The 12,984-nt window shown below is 46.8% G+C and overlaps 6 non-coding genes and 1 pseudogene across 6 annotated transcripts; all 7 read left to right on the top strand.

Moving 5' to 3' along the window:
- The first annotated feature begins 217 nt into the window (after positions 1 to 217).
- On the top strand, positions 218 to 408 carry LOC130306938 (U2 spliceosomal RNA). The gene has a single exon (XR_008856215.1). It is a non-coding gene; the product is annotated as a U2 spliceosomal RNA (small nuclear RNA).
- Positions 409 to 2,496: 2,088 nt separating this feature from the next.
- Positions 2,497 to 2,687, top strand: LOC130306926 (U2 spliceosomal RNA). The gene has a single exon (XR_008856204.1). It is a non-coding gene; the product is annotated as a U2 spliceosomal RNA (small nuclear RNA).
- Positions 2,688 to 4,785: 2,098 nt separating this feature from the next.
- Positions 4,786 to 4,895, top strand: LOC130306945 (U2 spliceosomal RNA; annotated as a pseudogene).
- A 772-nt stretch (positions 4,896 to 5,667) lies between these two features.
- Positions 5,668 to 5,856, top strand: LOC130306943 (U2 spliceosomal RNA). Its single transcript, XR_008856220.1, has one exon. It is a non-coding gene; the product is annotated as a U2 spliceosomal RNA (small nuclear RNA).
- Positions 5,857 to 7,948: 2,092 nt separating this feature from the next.
- LOC130306939 (U2 spliceosomal RNA) lies at positions 7,949 to 8,139 on the top strand. Its single transcript, XR_008856216.1, has one exon. It is a non-coding gene; the product is annotated as a U2 spliceosomal RNA (small nuclear RNA).
- A 2,090-nt stretch (positions 8,140 to 10,229) lies between these two features.
- On the top strand, positions 10,230 to 10,420 carry LOC130306915 (U2 spliceosomal RNA). The gene has a single exon (XR_008856193.1). It is a non-coding gene; the product is annotated as a U2 spliceosomal RNA (small nuclear RNA).
- Positions 10,421 to 12,522: 2,102 nt separating this feature from the next.
- On the top strand, positions 12,523 to 12,712 carry LOC130306933 (U2 spliceosomal RNA). The gene has a single exon (XR_008856210.1). It is a non-coding gene; the product is annotated as a U2 spliceosomal RNA (small nuclear RNA).
- Positions 12,713 to 12,984: the final 272 nt, after the last annotated feature.

Raw genomic sequence — 12,984 nt, 5'->3', positions numbered from 1 at the left:
TTATGGATTGCATTTAAAAAGGCCCCGTGGGAGTGCAATGGGCCCCTGTCTTGCTGCTTAGCAATAATGGTATGGGTTTAGGTTCTGCTGTGTGTACTGGTGGTTGACTGCCCCCCAGCCCAGAGTGTGCATGGAAAATTGTCTGGCAGCCTCCCTGACAGCAAGCAGTGATAGTGCCCATGAAGGGGACCTTGTTGGGCCCGCCCCTTTCACGGTTATCGCTTCTCGGCCTTTTGGCTAAGATCAAGTGTAGTATCTGTTCTTATCAGTTTAATATCTGATACGTCCCCTATCTGGGGACCATATATTAAATGGATTTTTGAGAACGGGGGCCGATTTCGAAGCTTGCTTCCGTCGCCCTATGCATTGACCCGATATGGCAGTATCTTCGGGTACAGTGCACCACCCCCTTACAGGGTTAAAAAGAAAGATTCCTACTTTCATTGCTACCTGCTTGCTGGCTAGCCAGCTAGCCAGCCCTGTGGGCCTTGCTGCTGCAGCCAAAAAACAAAAGGTGGTGCTGCTGCTGCTGCTTCTGCTGCTTCTGCTTGTGTCTGGCCGCTGTTGGAGCGTCCAGGCACAGGACTTCTGCTGCTGCTGACTAAATGGCCTCCTTAATTGGATCATTTGAGTAGCCAGCACACCTGTGCAGGTAGGGCATGACATGATAGGCAGCTGCCTTGATAGCGGGTGGGTGCTGAATGTTCCTAATTGACAAAATAAGATTAATGCTTATGAAGAAATATAAAATCTCATCCCTTCCCCAATATCGCGCCACACCCCTACCCCTTAATTCCCTGGTTGAACTTGATGGACATATGTCTTTTTTCGACCGTACTAACTATGTAACTATGTAACATAACATGGGGGGGGGGGGGGGTCTCCTGGCTGTTCACACAGGTGTGTCATTGCTGTACATTGACCATGCATTGCTTCTGTGGTATTGCAAAGGCAAAGACAAATGCTTCCAGCCATCCATTGCACTAATGGATTGGTCATCAGCTGGCTGTCTATGTCCCGCATCAATATAGACCAAAGTACAGAGGGTTAGGCTATGCTATTGTGCACCTACCTGATGCATCAGAAGGTGCGAGGCCCTTGCTAAATTCTGTGCACAGACTTTGAGATCTATACTTTAGACTGTATCTAAACCTGCTCCAACATGGACTGACATTCTGGCCTACTTTCAGCCGATGCGACTTGTCTGTCGCTGAACAGTCGCTTTTTATGTATTCAGCACCTATGTATAATGTTGTAAAAATGCTCTAGAAGCTAAAGTCGCAGAAATGTCACACATATTTGGCCTGCAACTTTCTGTGCGACAAATTCAGACAGGAAAAATCAGTATAAATCCTTAGAAAATTATCCCCCAGTGTCGCCATCTGCTGGCGGTATTGAATAAGCATTGCTGCACTGATGGGGTATGCATTAGACGAAAAAAAAGAAGAAAAAGAAGAATAATACGCCCAGAAAAGAGGCGAAAAGGAGAAAAACGTAAAAAAACGTGAAAAAAAAGTAAGAGGAAGAGAAGGGAAAAAAAGGTGGAAATGGGTTTAAAAGTGATTTCGGCGGAGAAATATATATATATATATATATATATATATATATATATATATATATATACGCGCACACACACACATATATATAAACGTATTCTCCGTTGAGATATTGCAGCCGCTGCTGTGTCCAGGCCCAGGAGCCTTAGCACTGTGCTGTGATGTCACTCAATACCACTGACATCACTAGGTGTAAACAACATCTCTCCTTTGCTGTGTATGTGACTATGGAGCTGTTTGGTGATGTCGTCTATTATGGCCTTCATAGAAGCAACAGGAGATTGTTGCATCCATCTAGAACCCTCAGAACTACAGTGCTATGATGTCACTCACTTCCACAGGCCTTGCAGAGTGTAAACAACAACAACCCAGCTTTGTTGTGTATGTAACCATAGGGATTTGTGATGTCACCTAGAACCTTCACAGCAGCGACAGCTTTATGAGGAGCATCAGCACTGCTCTGCCTGAGCAGAACCATCACCGCCATAGGTTGTCAAATAACCCGGATTTAACCCACACAGGTAAGTCCAATGGGGTGCAGGCATGTCCTCTATGCTTACAGCTTCCCGTGGGTGTTGGTTTGATACCGTTTGGGGACAGCCAAGGAGGCATCTGCAGGCAACAAAGGTAGGTGTGTGCTTGTGTGTGTGTTTCCTATGCAGATCCTAAGCCCAGTGTCACATGCAAGTAGGAGGAGTAAGAAGGGTTCCTGGCAAATCCGGGTTATGGATTGCATTTAAAAAGGCCCCGTGGGAGTGCAATGGGCCCCTGTCTTGCTGCTTAGCAATAATGGTATGGGTTTAGGTTCTGCTGTGTGTACTGGTGGTTGACTGCCCCCCAGCCCAGAGTGTGCATGGAAAATTGTCTGGCAGCCTCCCTGACAGCAAGCAGTGATAGTGCCCATGAAGGGGACCTTGTTGGGCCCGCCCCTTTCACGGTTATCGCTTCTCGGCCTTTTGGCTAAGATCAAGTGTAGTATCTGTTCTTATCAGTTTAATATCTGATACGTCCCCTATCTGGGGACCATATATTAAATGGATTTTTGAGAACGGGGGCCGATTTCGAAGCTTGCTTCCGTCGCCCTATGCATTGACCCGATATGGCAGTATCTTCGGGTACAGTGCACCACCCCCTTACAGGGTTAAAAAGAAAGATTCCTACTTTCATTGCTACCTGCTTGCTGGCTAGCCAGCTAGCCAGCCCTGTGGGCCTTGCTGCTGCAGCCAAAAAACAAAAGGTGGTGCTGCTGCTGCTGCTTCTGCTGCTTCTGCTTGTGTCTGGCCGCTGTTGGAGCGTCCAGGCACAGGACTTCTGCTGCTGCTGACTAAATGGCCTCCTTAATTGGATCATTTGAGTAGCCAGCACACCTGTGCAGGTAGGGCATGACATGATAGGCAGCTGCCTTGATAGCGGGTGGGTGCTGAATGTTCCTAATTGACAAAATAAGATTAATGCTTATGAAGAAATATAAAATCTCATCCCTTCCCCAATATCGCGCCACACCCCTACCCCTTAATTCCCTGGTTGAACTTGATGGACATATGTCTTTTTTCGACCGTACTAACTATGTAACTATGTAACATAACATGGGGGGGGGGGGGGGTCTCCTGGCTGTTCACACAGGTGTGTCATTGCTGTACATTGACCATGCATTGCTTCTGTGGTATTGCAAAGGCAAAGACAAATGCTTCCAGCCATCCATTGCACTAATGGATTGGTCATCAGCTGGCTGTCTATGTCCCGCATCAATATAGACCAAAGTACAGAGGGTTAGGCTATGCTATTGTGCACCTACCTGATGCATCAGAAGGTGCGAGGCCCTTGCTAAATTCTGTGCACAGACTTTGAGATCTATACTTTAGACTGTATCTAAACCTGCTCCAACATGGACTGACATTCTGGCCTACTTTCAGCCGATGCGACTTGTCTGTCGCTGAACAGTCGCTTTTTATGTATTCAGCACCTATGTATAATGTTGTAAAAATGCTCTAGAAGCTAAAGTCGCAGAAATGTCACACATATTTGGCCTGCAACTTTCTGTGCGACAAATTCAGACAGGAAAAATCAGTATAAATCCTTAGAAAATTATCCCCCAGTGTCTCCATCTGCTGGCGGTATTGAATAAGCATTGCTGCACTGATGGGGTATGCATTAGACGAAAAAAAAGAAGAAAAAGAAGAATAATACGCCCAGAAAAGAGGCGAAAAGGAGAAAAACGTAAAAAAACGTGAAAAAAAAGTAAGAGGAAGAGAAGGGAAAAAAAGGTGGAAATGGGTTTAAAAGTGATTTCGGCGGAGAAATATATATATATATATATATATATATATATATATATATATATATATATATATATATACGCGCACACACACACATATATATAAACGTATTCTCCGTTGAGATATTGCAGCCGCTGCTGTGTCCAGGCCCAGGAGCCTTAGCACTGTGCTGTGATGTCACTCAATACCACTGACATCACTAGGTGTAAACAACATCTCTCCTTTGCTGTGTATGTGACTATGGAGCTGTTTGGTGATGTCGTCTATTATGGCCTTCATAGAAGCAACAGGAGATTGTTGCATCCATCTAGAACCCTCAGAACTACAGTGCTATGATGTCACTCACTTCCACAGGCCTTGCAGAGTGTAAACAACAACAACCCAGCTTTGTTGTGTATGTAACCATAGGGATTTGTGATGTCACCTAGAACCTTCACAGCAGCGACAGCTTTATGAGGAGCATCAGCACTGCTCTGCCTGAGCAGAACCATCACCGCCATAGGTTGTCAAATAACCCGGATTTAACCCACACAGGTAAGTCCAATGGGGTGCAGGCATGTCCTCTATGCTTACAGCTTCCCGTGGGTGTTGGTTTGATACCGTTTGGGGACAGCCAAGGAGGCATCTGCAGGCAACAAAGGTAGGTGTGTGCTTGTGTGTGTGTTTCCTATGCAGATCCTAAGCCCAGTGTCACATGCAAGTAGGAGGAGTAAGAAGGGTTCCTGGCAAATCCGGGTTATGGATTGCATTTAAAAAGGCCCCGTGGGAGTGCAATGGGCCCCTGTCTTGCTGCTTAGCAATAATGGTATGGGTTTAGGTTCTGCTGTGTGTACTGGTGGTTGACTGCCCCCCAGCCCAGAGTGTGCATGGAAAATTGTCTGGCAGCCTCCCTGACAGCAAGCAGTGATAGTGCCCATGAAGGGGACCTTGTTGGGCCCGCCCCTTTCACGGTTATCGCTTCTCGGCCTTTTGGCTAAGATCAAGTGTAGTATCTGTTCTTATCAGTTTTTCATGCCGGTGTATAGTAACGCCGGTATGGGGCTGGTGGGGATGGGTGCTGCATGGAGGAGCAGGTGTACCAGGGCTTTCCGGGGCTGGTTCTGAGGAATCAGCTCGACGGCTGCCCCGATGTGACCTGTTCCCTCCGGGTCTCGCCATGAGGCTGAGAGGGTCTAGAGCCGAGGTACTTTTGTGCCTCGGGGAGTGGTGACCCCGAGGTGCCGAAACTCACTGGGAGAATAGGCTCACTGAGTTGAAGCACGGGCACCATAATCTCTTCACCTTGTGGCACTCACCTCTTGATTCCCGGCCTTCTGGCTAGGATCAGAGAAATTTTTATAGATCCGGCCGGATGTCCGGGCAGTATATCTGCACACATTCACTTATTTATTTCTTTTTTTGTCTCACTGTGTCACTTTTTGCGTGTTGTGTGTTCACAGGATTGGTCAGGATGCGGTAGCCCTTCTGGGTGTCCCTCCTGGCGGTCTAGGGGAGGTGTGTGTGGCCATTAGGTTCCGCACCTCCCTGCAAACACCCCGGGTACTCCTGCTTTGGCAGGGTACCTACCGTAATCGGCTCTGCGGGCAGATACCTTGGCTAACGCCAAGGGGGATGCCGGGAGCATTTGTGGTCCCCTAGTAGCTTCGGCGAAAAGGGACATCGAACCTGGAACCTCGCAGGTACCTTTTGGTCCGGAGGCGAAGGGTAAGGTTTGTTGGGGGGCCTCTCTCCTATCGGAGAAGGGCTTGCGATAGACCGCATCCTTTGTGCACGTTTTTTTTAGTGTAACACGTTTGCACTTTTTCTTGCACTTTGGGTGAATCGAAAGCACGTTCCTCGGCTTTAGATAAAAAAAAAAAAATAAAAAAAAATCTGTTCTTATCAGTTTAATATCTGATACGTCCCCTATCTGGGGACCATATATTAAATGGATTTTTGAGAACGGGGGCCGATTTCGAAGCTTGCTTCCGTCGCCCTATGCATTGACCCGATATGGCAGTATCTTCGGGTACAGTGCACCACCCCCTTACAGGGTTAAAAAGAAAGATTCCTACTTTCATTGCTACCTGCTTGCTGGCTAGCCAGCTAGCCAGCCCTGTGGGCCTTGCTGCTGCAGCCAAAAAACAAAAGGTGGTGCTGCTGCTGCTGCTTCTGCTGCTTCTGCTTGTGTCTGGCCGCTGTTGGAGCGTCCAGGCACAGGACTTCTGCTGCTGCTGACTAAATGGCCTCCTTAATTGGATCATTTGAGTAGCCAGCACACCTGTGCAGGTAGGGCATGACATGATAGGCAGCTGCCTTGATAGCGGGTGGGTGCTGAATGTTCCTAATTGACAAAATAAGATTAATGCTTATGAAGAAATATAAAATCTCATCCCTTCCCCAATATCGCGCCACACCCCTACCCCTTAATTCCCTGGTTGAACTTGATGGACATATGTCTTTTTTCGACCGTACTAACTATGTAACTATGTAACATAACATGGGGGGGGGGGGGGGGTCTCCTGGCTGTTCACACAGGTGTGTCATTGCTGTACATTGACCATGCATTGCTTCTGTGGTATTGCAAAGGCAAAGACAAATGCTTCCAGCCATCCATTGCACTAATGGATTGGTCATCAGCTGGCTGTCTATGTCCCGCATCAATATAGACCAAAGTACAGAGGGTTAGGCTATGCTATTGTGCACCTACCTGATGCATCAGAAGGTGCGAGGCCCTTGCTAAATTCTGTGCACAGACTTTGAGATCTATACTTTAGACTGTATCTAAACCTGCTCCAACATGGACTGACATTCTGGCCTACTTTCAGCCGATGCGACTTGTCTGTCGCTGAACAGTCGCTTTTTATGTATTCAGCACCTATGTATAATGTTGTAAAAATGCTCTAGAAGCTAAAGTCGCAGAAATGTCACACATATTTGGCCTGCAACTTTCTGTGCGACAAATTCAGACAGGAAAAATCAGTATAAATCCTTAGAAAATTATCCCCCAGTGTCTCCATCTGCTGGCGGTATTGAATAAGCATTGCTGCACTGATGGGGTATGCATTAGACGAAAAAAAAGAAGAAAAAGAAGAATAATACGCCCAGAAAAGAGGCGAAAAGGAGAAAAACGTAAAAAAACGTGAAAAAAAAGTAAGAGGAAGAGAAGGGAAAAAAAGTGGAAATGGGTTTAAAAGTGATTTCGGCGGAGAATAGTATATATATATATATATATATATATATATATATATATATATATATACGCGCACACACACACATATATATAAACGTATTCTCCGTTGAGATATTGCAGCCGCTGCTGTGGTCCAGGCCCAGGAGCCTTAGCACTGTGCTGTGATGTCACTCAATACCACTGACATCACTAGGTGTAAACAACATCTCTCCTTTGCTGTGTATGTGACTATGGAGCTGTTTGGTGATGTCGTCTATTATGGCCTTCATAGAAGCAACAGGAGATTGTTGCATCCATCTAGAACCCTCAGAACTACAGTGCTATGATGTCACTCACTTCCACAGGCCTTGCAGAGTGTAAACAACAACAACCCAGCTTTGTTGTGTATGTAACCATAGGGATTTGTGATGTCACCTAGAACCTTCACAGCAGCGACAGCTTTATGAGGAGCATCAGCACTGCTCTGCCTGAGCAGAACCATCACCGCCATAGGTTGTCAAATAACCCGGATTTAACCCACACAGGTAAGTCCAATGGGGTGCAGGCATGTCCTCTATGCTTACAGCTTCCCGTGGGTGTTGGTTTGATACCGTTTGGGGACAGCCAAGGAGGCATCTGCAGGCAACAAAGGTAGGTGTGTGCTTGTGTGTGTGTTTCCTATGCAGATCCTAAGCCCAGTGTCACATGCAAGTAGGAGGAGTAAGAAGGGTTCCTGGCAAATCCGGGTTATGGATTGCATTTAAAAAGGCCCCGTGGGAGTGCAATGGGCCCCTGTCTTGCTGCTTAGCAATAATGGTATGGGTTTAGGTTCTGCTGTGTGTACTGGTGGTTGACTGCCCCCCAGCCCAGAGTGTGCATGGAAAATTGTCTGGCAGCCTCCCTGACAGGAAGCAGTGATAGTGCCCATGAAGGGGACCTTGTTGGGCCCGCCCCTTTCCACGGTTATCGCTTCTCGGCCCTTTTGGCTAAGATCAAGTGTAGTATCTGTTCTATCAGTTTAATATCTGATACGTCCCCTATCTGGGGACCATATATTAAATGGATTTTTGAGAACGGGGGCCGATTTCGAAGCTTGCTTCCGTCGCCCTATGCATTGACCCGATATGGCAGTATCTTCGGGTACAGTGCACCACCCCCTTACAGGGTTAAAAAGAAAGATTCCTACTTTCATTGCTACCTGCTTGCTGGCTAGCCCAGCTAGCCAGCCCTGTGGGCCTTGCTGCTGCAGCCAAAAAACAAAAGGTGGTGCTGCTGCTGCTGCTTCTGCTGCTTCTGCTTGTGTCTGGCCGCTGTTGGAGTGTCCAGGCACAGGACTTCTGCTGCTGCTGACTAAATGGCCTCCTTAATTGGATCATTTGAGTAGCCAGCACACCTGTGCAGGTAGGGCATGACATGATAGGCAGCTGCCTTGATAGCGGGTGGGTGCTGAATGTTCCTAATTGACAAAATAAGATTAATGCTTATGAAGAAATATAAAATCTCATCCCTTCCCCAATATCGCGCCACACCCCCTACCCCTTAATTCCCTGGTTGAACTTGATGGACATATGTCTTTTTTCGACCGTACTAACTATGTTAACTATGTAACATAACATGGGGGGGGGGGGTCTCCTGGCTGTTCACACAGGTGTGTCATTGCTGTACATTGACCATGCATTGCTTCTGTGGTATTGCAAAGGCAAAGACAAATGCTTCCAGCCATCCATTGCACTAATCGGGATTGGTCATCAGCTGGCTGTCTATGTCCCGCATCAATATAGACCAAAGTACAGAGGGTTAGGCTATGCTATTGTGCACCTACCTGATGCATCAGAAGGTGCGAGGCCCTTGCTAAATTCTGTGCACAGACTTTGAGATCTATGCTTTAGACTGTATCTAAACCTGCTCCAACATGGACTGACATTCTGGCTACTTTCAGCCGATGCGACTTGTCTGTCGCTGAACAGTCGCTTTTTATGTATTCAGCACCTATGTATAATGTTGTAAAAATGCTCTAGAAGCTAAAGTCGCAGAAATGTCACACATATTTGGCCTGCAACTTTCTGTGCGACAAATTCAGACAGGAAAAATCAGTATAAATCCTTAGAAAATTATCCCCCAGTGTCTCCATCTGCTGGCGGTATTGAATAAGCATTGCTGCACTGATGGGGTATGCATTAGACGAAAAAAAAGAAGAAAAAGAAGAATAATACGCCCAGAAAAGAGGCGAAAAGGAGAAAAACGTAAAAAAAACGTGAAAAAAAAGTAAGAGGAAGAGAAGGGAAAAAAAGGTGGAAATGGGTTTAAAAGTGATTTCGGCGGAGAATATATATATATATATATATATATATATATATATATATATATATACGCGCACTACACACACATATATATAAACGTATTCTCCGTTGAGATATTGCAGCCGGCTGCGTGTCCAGGCCCAGGAGCCTTAGCACTGTGCTGTGATGTCACTCAATACCACAGACATCACTAGGTGTAAACAACATCTCTCCTTTGCTGTGTATGTGACTATGGAGCTGTTTGGTGATGTCGTCTATTATGGCCTTCATAGAAGCAACAGGAGATTGTTGCATCCATCTAGAACCATCAGAACTACAGTGCTATGATGTCACTCACTTCCACAGGCCTTGCAGAGTGTAAACAACAACAACCCAGCTTTGTTGTGTATGTAACCATAGGGATTTGTGATGTCACCTAGAACCTTCACAGCAGCGACAGCTTTATGAGGAGCATCAGCACTGCTCTGCCTGAGCAGAACCATCACCGCCATAGGTTGTCAAATAACCCGGATTTAACCCACACAGGTAAGTCCAATGGGGTGCAGGCATGTCCTCTATGCTTACAGCTTCCCGTGGGTGTTGGTTTTGATACCGTTTGGGGACAGCCAAGGAGGCATCTGCAGGCAACAAAGGTAGGTGTGTGCTTGTGTGTGTGTTTCCTATGCAGATCCTAAGCCCAGTGTCACATGCAAGTAGGAGGAGTAAGAAGGGTTCCTGGCAAATCCGGGTTATGGATTGCATTAAAAAGGCCCCGTGGGAGTGCAATGGGCCCCTGTCTTGCTGCTTAGCAATAATGGTATGGGTTTAGGTTCTGCTGTGTGTACTGGTGGTTGACTGCCCCCCAGCCCAGAGTGTGCATGGAAAATTGTCTGGCAGCCTCCCTTGACAGCAAGCAGTGATAGTGCCCATGAAGGGGACCTTGTTGCCCGGCCCCCCTTTCACGGTTATCGCTTCTCGGCCTTTTGGCTAAGATCAAGTGTAGTATCTGTTCTTATCAGTTTAATATCTGATACGTCCCCTATCTGGGGACCATATATTAAATGGATTTTTGAGAACGGGGGCCGATTTCGAAGCTTGCTTCCGTCGCCCTATGCATTGACCCGATATGGCAGTATCTTCGGGTACAGTGCACCACCCCCTTACAGGGTTAAAAAGAAAGATTCCTACTTTCATTGCTACCTGCTTGCTGGCTAGCCAGCTAGCCAGCCCTGTGGGCCTTGCTGCTGCAGCCAAAAAACAAAAGGTGGTGCTGCTGCTGCTGCTTCTGCTGCTTCTGGCTTGTGTCTGGCCGCTGTTGGAGCGTCCAGGCACAGGACTTCTGCTGCTGCTGACTAAATGGCCTCCTTAATTGGATCATTTGAGTAGCCAGCACACCTGTGCAGGTAGGGCATGACATGATAGGCAGCTGCCTTGATAGCGGGTGGGTGCTGAATGTTCCTAATTGACAAAATAAAGATTATGCTTATGAAGAAATATAAAATCTCAATCCCTTCCCCAATATCGCGCCACACCCCTACCCCTTAATTCCCTGGTTGAACTTGAATGGACATATGTCTTTTTCGACCGTACTAACTATTGTAACTATGTAACATAACATGGGGGGGGGGGGGGTCCTCCTGGCTGTTCACACAGGTGTGTCATTGCTGTACATTGACCATGCATTGCTTCTGTGGTATTGCAAAGGCAAAGACAAAATGCTTCCAGCCATCCATTGCACTAATGGATTGGTCATCAGCTGGCTGTCTATGTCCCGCATCAATATAGACACAAAGTACAGAGGGTTAGGCTATGCTATTGTGCACCTACCTGATGCATCAGAAGGTGCGAGGGCCCTTGCTAAATTCTGTGCACAGACTTTGACGATCTATACATTAGACTGTATCTAAACCTGCTCCAACATGGACTGACCATTCTGGCCTACCTTTCAGCCGATGCGACTTGTCTGTCGCTGAACAGTCGCTTTTTATGTATTCAGCACCTATGTATAATGTTGTAAAAATGCTCTAGAAGCTAAAGTCGCAGAAATGTCCACACATATTTGGCCTGCAACTTTCTGTGCGACAAATTCAGACAGGAAAAATCAGTATAAATCCTTAGAAAATTATCCCCCAGTGTCTCCATCTGCTGGCGGTATTGAATAAGCATTGCTGCACTGATGGGGTATGCATTAGACGAAAAAAAGAAGAAAAGAAGAATAATACGCCCAGAAAAGAGGCGAAAAGGAGAAAAACGTAAAAAAACGTGAAAAAAAAGGTAAGAGGAAGAGAAGGGAAAAAAGGTGGAAATGGTTTAAAAGTGATTTCGGCGGAGAAATATATATATATATATATATATATATATATATATATATATATATATATATACGCGCACACACACACATATATATAAACGTATTCTCCGTTGAGATATTGCAGCCGCTGCTGTGTCCAGGCCCAGGAGCCTTAGCACTGTGCTGTGATGTCACTCAATACCACTGACATCACTAGGTGTAAACAACATCTCTCCTTTGCTGTGTATGTGACTATGGAGCTGTTTGGTGATGTCGTCTATTATGGCCTTCATAGAAGCAACAGGAGATTGTTGCATCCATCTAGAACCCTCAGAACTACAGTGCTATGATGTCACTCACTTCCACAGGCCTTGCAGAGTGTAAACAACAACAACCCAGCTTTGTTGTGTATGTAACCATAGGGATTTGTGATGTCACCTAGAACCTTCACAGCAGCGACAGCTTATGAGGAGCATCAGCACTGCTCTGCCTGAGCAGAACCATCACCGCCATAGGTTGTCAAATAACCCGGATTTAACCCACACAGGTAAGTCCAATGGGGTGCAGGCATGTCCTCTATGCTTACAGCTTCCCGTGGGTGTTGGTTTGATACCGTTTGGGGACAGCCAAGGAGGCATCTGCAGGCAAACAAAGGTAGGTGTGTGCTTGTGATGTGTGTTTCCTATGCAGATCCTAAGCCCAGTGTCACATGCAAGTAGGAGGAGTAAGAAGGGTTCCTGGCAAATCCGGGTTATGGATTGCCATTTAAAAAGGCCCCGTGGGAGTGCAATGGGCCCCTGTCTTGCTGCTTAGCAATAATGGTATGGGTTTAGGTTCTGCTGTGTGTACTGGTGGTTGACTGCCCCCCAGCCCAGAGTGTGCATGGAAAATTGTCTGGCAGCCTCCCTGACAGCAAGCAGTGATAGTGCCCATGAAGGGGACCTTGTTGGGCCCCGCCCCTTTCACGGTTATCGCTTCTCGGCCTTTTGGCTAAGATCAAGTGTAGTATCTGTTCTTATCAGTTTAATATCTGATACGTCCCCTATCTGGGGACCATATATTAAATGGATTTTGAGAACGGGGGCCGATTTCGAAGCTTGCTTCCGTCGCCCTATGCATTGACCCGATATGGCAGTATCTTCGGGTACAGTGCACCACCCCCTTACAGGGTTAAAAAGGAAAGATTCCTACTTTCATTGCTACCTGCTTGCTGGCTAGCCAGCTAGCCAGCCCTGTGGGCCTTGCTGCTGCAGCCAAAAAACAAAAGGTGGTGCTGCTGCTGCTGCTTCTGCTGCTTCTGCTTGTGTCTGCCGCTGTTGGAGCGTCCAGGCACAGGACTTCTGCTGCTGCTGACTAATGGCCTCCTTAATTGGATCATTTGAGTAGCCAGCACACCTGTGCAGGTAGGGCATGACATGATAGGCAGCTGCCT

Source organism: Hyla sarda, unplaced genomic scaffold, assembly GCF_029499605.1.
Source record: "Hyla sarda isolate aHylSar1 unplaced genomic scaffold, aHylSar1.hap1 scaffold_1411, whole genome shotgun sequence".
NCBI lineage: Eukaryota > Metazoa > Chordata > Amphibia > Anura > Hylidae > Hyla > Hyla sarda.
The sequence above is the reverse complement of the archived record's forward strand: the minus strand, read 5'-3'. Positions and strand labels throughout refer to the sequence as shown.